At 47.7% G+C, this 6751-nt stretch overlaps 1 pseudogene; it reads left to right on the top strand.

The window, feature by feature from the left end:
* Positions 1 to 2206: 2206 nt before the first annotated feature.
* LOC149248797 (18S ribosomal RNA) lies at positions 2207 to 2898 on the top strand (annotated as a pseudogene; the record flags this gene model as incomplete).
* Positions 2899 to 6751: the final 3853 nt, after the last annotated feature.

Genomic DNA, 6751 nt, shown 5'->3' with positions numbered 1-6751 from the left:
TACACAATACAAGGACACATATCCGAACAGGAGGAGGGATTGGGCAACTCCGCACCCCACGCACCTTACGTACAGGCAACCTAGGAGATTTCCCACAGCTTTACCGACCGGACGATGAATAATTTTCCCCTACGGCCACCTCCACGCAAAGGAGGGAGGTCAAAGCGTTCCACCTCGAAATCCTTCTTCCAAATAGCCCCCACCATCGATGACTATAGTAGCAAGCCTCCTCCCCATTGGACCACGAGCGCATACACAATTGAAACAACAAGTGCCCCCCAACCCTCCCCGTAGAGAGGCCACCTAGGAGTCCACCCGGACAGCAGCAACAATGGACCTCGATCGCATGATCACCTATGGCAGCCTCAATGCAAAGGAAACGGAAGGAAACAAAACAACAAGACCAACCGAGCCCACAACCTCTCTTAGAAATGCCCCCCGACCCTCCACGCCACGCATCGAGGCCACCTAGGAGTCCACCCGCGACAGCAGATGGTGGACCTCGATCACTTGACCGCCTGTGGCAACCACGATGCGAAGGCAAAGGAAGGAAGTAAATGCAAATCAAGAGGGTCGCTACACAATACAAGAACACATATCCGAACAGGAGGAGGGATCGGGCAGCTCCGCACCCCACGCACCCTACGTACAGGAAACCTAGGAGATTTCCCACAGCTTTACCGACCGGACGATGAATAATTTTCCCCTACGGCCACCTCCATGCAAAGGAGGGAGGTCGAAGCATTCCACCTCGAAATCCTTCTTCCAAATAGCCCCCACCATCGATGACTATAGTAGCAAGCCTCCTCCCCATTGGACCACAAGCGCATACACAATTGAAACAACAAATGCCCATAAACGTTGTGACTTAACATTTCCAACCGCAAAAGCCTGCCACGCACGCAAGATGCAAGGGAAAAGCCGACCCCTCGATCAAACATATGGGCCAACACATCTATCAAAACCTCAAAGCCAACGCAACCACGAACAATGTGCACTTTGAAAGGAATGCCAACCCTTGACTTTACAACAAGGAGAACAGCGCCTCACATCGCCCGATGGAAAAAGCAAGCAAGAGGGAGGGTAGGTGGTTTACAACCAAAACCCTTCCACGTCCCTCTTAAATGTATGCATCTCAACCGACAATGCCAACACGGAAAGAGTACAAGCACAAGACACCGGCACCATAAACAGCCGAACAATGAAGAGGCTAGCCATCACAAGGAGCCACACCACAACAACCCATACAACTCCCAAAACTTGGAGCAGAAGGGGAATTGTTCACATATGCCTCCAAGGACAAGCATGGCCAACATTACCGCTCATGCGCTACCGAGTGGGTATGGAGAGAAGATGAAAATCGGACACCCTACAAACGACCCAAGGCCATTCTTGAGGCAAACCCGAAAAACCAACTCAATTACCAACCCACCTTTCACACGAAAAGCAAAACCCTCCACACCAAATAGGGAGGAGGTGAACAATATAACGAGGAGCCAATTTCAATGGAGCCACAAATGGCTGCCCAGCCCAATCAAAATTCTCTATTCGCAACAACCGACGGGCACGATAGCGACATAGGCAACGACGGAGTTTTGGGGCTTCCATCTGGGACCCGCAACAACGAAGGCTCAAAGGAGCGCCGAGAAAACTTTCAACATTCTTATCGTTGGGATGGGAAAGAGGGATGGGGATGAGCATGGCCCACATTACCGCTCATGTGCTACCGAGCGGGGATGGAGTGAAGACAAAAATCGGCCGCCCTTCAAATGACCCAAGGCCATCGTTCAGGCAAACCCGAAAACACAACTCGATCACCAACCCACCTTTCACACGGAAAGAAAACCTACCGCTGGTATCATCGGGAGGGGCACGAGGGGACCAGGACGAGCCAAGGAGCCACACCACAAAAGCCCATACAGCTCCAAGAACTTGGAGAGCGGAAGGGGAATTGTTCACATATGCCTCCCAGGCCGAGCCTGGCCAACATTACCGCTCATGCGCTACCAAGTGGGGATGGATAGAAGATGAAAATCAGCCGCCCTACAAATGACCCAAGGCCATCGTTCAGGCAAACCCAAAAACACAACTCGATTACCAACCCACCTTTCACACGGAAATAAAACCTGTCGCTGGTATCATCTGGAGGGGCTTTGCTCTAAGGACTCCGCCAGCACCTTTTGAGAAATCAGAGTGCTTGGGTTCCGGGGGAGTATGGTCGCAAGGCTGAAACTTAAAGGAATTGACGGAAGGGCACCACCAGGAGTGGAGCCTGTGGCTTAATTTGACTCAACACGGGGAAACTTACCAGGTCCAGACATAGTAAGGATTGACAGATTGAGAGCTCTTTCTTGATTCTATGGGTGGTGGTGCATGGCCGTTCTTAGTTGGTGGAGCGATTTGTCTGGTTAATTCCGATAACGAACGAGACCTCAGCCTGCTAACTAGCTACGCGGAGGTTCCCCTTTGCGGCCAGCTTCTTAGAGGGACTATGGCCGTTTAGGCCATGGAAGTTTGAGGCAATAACAGGTCTGTGATGCCCTTAGATGTTCTGGGCCGCACGCACGCTACACTGATGCAGCCAACGAGTTTTTATTCCTGGTTCGAGAGGATCAGGAAATCTTCTCAAATTGCATCGTGATGGGGATAGACCATTGCAATTATTGGTCTTCAACGAGGAATTCCTAGTAAGCGCGTGTCATCAACTCGTGTTGACTACATCCCTGCCCTTTGTACACACCGCCCGTCGCTCCTACCGATTGAATGATCCGGTGAAGTGTTCGGATTGCATCGACGATGGTGGTTCGCCGCCGTCGACGTCGTGAGAAGTTCATTGAACCTTATCATTTAGAGGAAGGAGAAGTCGTAACAAGGTTACCGTAGGTGAACCTGCGGTAGGATCATTGATAGCAGGGGTTTTATTTTTTGGTTCGGGTTGGTTGGGTTTCGATTGCAATGTGGGACTTTGTGGTGCGTCTCTAGGGGAGCGGGTTTGGTGTTTGGCGGGAACATTGTTGGTTGCTTGTCTCGAGGTAACGCTTGTTTTTTCGTGTGTGCTTGCAAGCCATGCTTGTGCTTGTCCCACCCATCCTTTGTTTTTCTTCCCCCCAATGTGTTTCTGCAGGGGGTTCAGAAGCTTGTTTCTTGGGAGCCCTTCCGACGATCTGTTCGGCCGGGCATGGTTGCTGCAGAGTTGAGGTGCTCGGTAAATATGATGGATAAATTCGGACTCATTCGTAGTGGCAGTGCTCGGTCTTTTGTTCGTTGGAAGGCATGGGCCAAGGGTGCGGGCTTCCATAGTTGGTTCTCTCGAAAAGGCGGCGGCGGTTGATGTGTTGCTTGGGTGAGCTTTTTCGCTGGTGGTTGGGTCGAGGGAGTGGTTGCGCGCGCGCCTGGTAGCTCAAACCTTCCGTGAGGGGAGATTGTTGGGGTGCGGTCAGTATGGGATGGATGAAGAGCGGTTCAACCCGTTGGGCTGGCCACCCTAGTCCCTCCCGACCGTTCCTCGACATGCCCTCGCGGAAGGGTTGGGTGTCGAGGTAATGAAAAACCCATCCCTCGGTCTGAGCTCCATCGAGATCGCAATTTTCCCCGCCGACCGGCATGAGGGTGGCAATCTTATCTCGTGCCTTTGCCGTCGAGGGAATTCCTCGTCCTCTCGTGACCCACTCCCCTTCTGAGGGAAAAAGAAGTAGCGGGTTGTGTCTTTGTTCCTCCCTTTGGATTGTGGGTTTTTTGTGGGACTTGCGTCATTTCTTTGTTTCGTGGTGTGCACTTTGCGAATGTCCCTCTCTCTAGTGGCCTTGCACCATCGATGTATTTGTGGCCCGCGGCTTTCTCCAGCGTTGAGTGTCGGCCCGTGACAACTCCTCTTTGGAGTTTGATTCTTTGACCCCCGTTGACTCTCTCGCTGGAAAGGTTTTTGGGTGTTTTGTACACGGAGGGGTGCAATGGCGGGGTGGGTTTGTGTTATTGGCAGCAGTCTATTTGTCGTTTGAAGCCTTGTGCCGCTGGGTTGGGGGGTTGTTTGCCTCTCAGTGAGACACTAGTCTCATCGTGGCCCTTGTCTTTTCTATTGGTCAATTTTAGGTTGTGATTTATTTGCTTGGTTGTTTGCTATGTTGTAAAGCTGGAAAGGGTGTTGTGCTGAATGCATGTGGGAGGGTGTGAAGAGGTGGGACACTTTTTTGATTGGGTGCCTTGTTTGATTTCTTTTTGGTTAGCGGACATCTACTCGGGGTGTTGTTGAGCTTCTCTCTTTTCTCGGGATCTTTGTTTCTTTGGTGTTGTTTTCTTCCCTTCTTCCTTTTGCCCCTAGCTTTACGGAGGATAGGTGGGATTGTTGTGGATTGGTGTTCGGGAAGGACGAAAAGTAGTGTGAGTTCTGAGGGTGGCCACCCTAGTCCTTCTCGATCGCCGTCCCCTGCAGTTCCCCCCTTTTTTTCCGAAGGCGCGGGGTTTGGGAAGCTTGTTCTCTGTTTGAGCCTCCCCTGGTGAGCCGGTAGCCACGTTTGATATCTCTTGCTTTCTTGTTGTTTTCTTCCCTTCTTGCTTTTGGCCCCTTGGCTTTACGGAGAAAAGGTGGGATTGTTGTGGATTGGTGTTCAGGAAGGACGAAAAGCAGTGCGAGTTCCGAGGGTGGCCACCCTAGTCCTTCTCAATCGCCGTCCCCTGCAGTTCCCCCCCTTTTTGCGAAGGCACGGGGGTGGGGAAGCTTGTTCTCTGTTTGAGCCTCCCCCTGTGAGCCGGTGGACGCGTTTGATATCTCTCTTTCTTTCATGTTGTTTTCTTCCCTTCTTTCGGCCCCTAGCTTTATGGAGAAAAGGTGGGATTGTTGTGGATTGGTGTTCGGGAAGGACGAAAAGCAATGAGAGTTCCCAGGGTGGCCACCCTAGTCCTTCTCGATCGTCGTCCCCTGCAGTTCCCCCCTTTTTGCGAAGGCACGGGGTTGGGGAAGCTTGTTCTCTGTTTGAAGCCTCCTCCCCTTGTGAGCCGGTAGCCAGGGTTGATATATCCCTTTCTCTCTTGTTGTTCTTCATGTTTTCATATAGTTTTAGATCTTCCATTGTATATGCACATTATGAATACCTCCCTAGTTAAGAGGGAGTGTTAGAAAATGTAACTATGTTCGGTCTTCAATAATGTACTTGAGTCATTATGTAATGTAATTGTCAAAAGAATAAAGAAAAGAATTTTTATTATTGTAACAATGGTTTATTAAAGCATGGGGTTCATCATTTATTAGTCAAATTCCCCATTGTGGACTCCTAGGATTAATATTGAGTTTATAGAGTCATTGTACATTCGAAGAGACCCTTCTTGGGCTTTCAAATCATGTAAAAAGGTTTTTTATCAAGTCAAATATGAATTATGTGTCCTCCACATCATGTCGTCCTAAGGAAGATCAAGTCAGCCTACGGACCCCCATTGGACCCACAATAATATTATATATTGAAGGAGGTTGAATTCATTTGGATAACTCACTCTAAAGGAAGTTCGATATCTCAAGAAGAGTTGGGGAAGTGCGAATTTATTTTTTGGGAGGATGAAAGAAGTGCGAGTTAGGCAGAATCTCTAGAGAAGAAGAAAATCGAGTTTTTGATGCCTCTCTCTCTTTGTTTTGTGGTCTGGTTTGGGAGATTAAAGTCTCCTAATATTTCATTGTTGTTGGAAGTTGCATGTTGCCGAAATTTTCTACTTAGTCGAAGTTGCTGGAAGGGGTGTAAGATCTTAGAGGCTGACATGGTATGGAGGGAAAGTTTCTTCTTGATCTAGGGTAAAGAGTCTCAAAGGATAGTATTCAAAGGAAGAATGATCTTGACTGGGTTTTCCCCTCAAGGGGGGTTTTTCCCTGGCATGTGCCTAATCTTGTGTCTCTTGTTTTTTTATCTTCATATATGTATAATTGCTTGATGAAATATGAAATAATAAAGAAGTAAAATAATCCAACACACACAAGTAATTATCAAGAAAGTAGAATCAAACCCTAATAATATCTTTGTTTTTCCAACATGGTATTAGACATAAGGTCAAGAGAAGTCAAATATCACTTTGTTGGCATGGATTCTCCCTCTATGGTGAACTACATAAGATTGGTTTTCAACTCCGCTAGAAGATGGATCAAGAAGATCATCTACTACTTATTCAACAAAGTCAAGAGTCAAGGATTCTTTGTTGCCCTAAAAGGTTCTCTTACTGATGACAATGCTTAGATCATTGATAGTGGAGCATCGATACACATGACAAGTGAAAGAAAGAAAATTCACACACTATCAAAGGAGTCATCCTCTCATGCAGTGGAATTAGGTGACAATAAAAGCTATGTTGTTAGAGGTATGGATCTACATCATTGAAGCTGGATAATGGATTGAAGCTACATCTCAACAACATTCTCTATGTTCCATGTTTGAAAAAGAACTTACTTTCTATTTCTTGCTTACAATATAAGGGGGAAAGGATTGCTTTTGTTGATGGAAAAGTATTGGTTTGGAGAAATAACTCTAGTATTGACAAAGCCAGGGTTATTGGAGTTCATGAAGGAATTCTTTATTGGGTTATCACTCCATCTCCTCAAGATTTGGTTCATTTGGAAATAAGTCCCATTGAACTATGGCATCCAAGGTATGGTCATCTTTATTATAGGGTCATCCCTACACTTAGTCAATTGGTTCATGGTATTCCTAATATGAAGTTAGATCATGAAGGTGTGTGCAAGGGATGCTCTTTGGAGAAGCATAATAGAAAACCATTT

Source organism: Pinus tabuliformis, chromosome 7 (assembly GCF_031772625.1).
Source record: "Pinus tabuliformis cultivar Carrire ecotype Pingquan chromosome 7, CPIR1, whole genome shotgun sequence".
Taxonomy (NCBI): Eukaryota; Viridiplantae; Streptophyta; class Pinopsida; order Pinales; family Pinaceae; genus Pinus; species Pinus tabuliformis.
The sequence above is the reverse complement of the archived record's forward strand: the minus strand, read 5'-3'. Positions and strand labels throughout refer to the sequence as shown.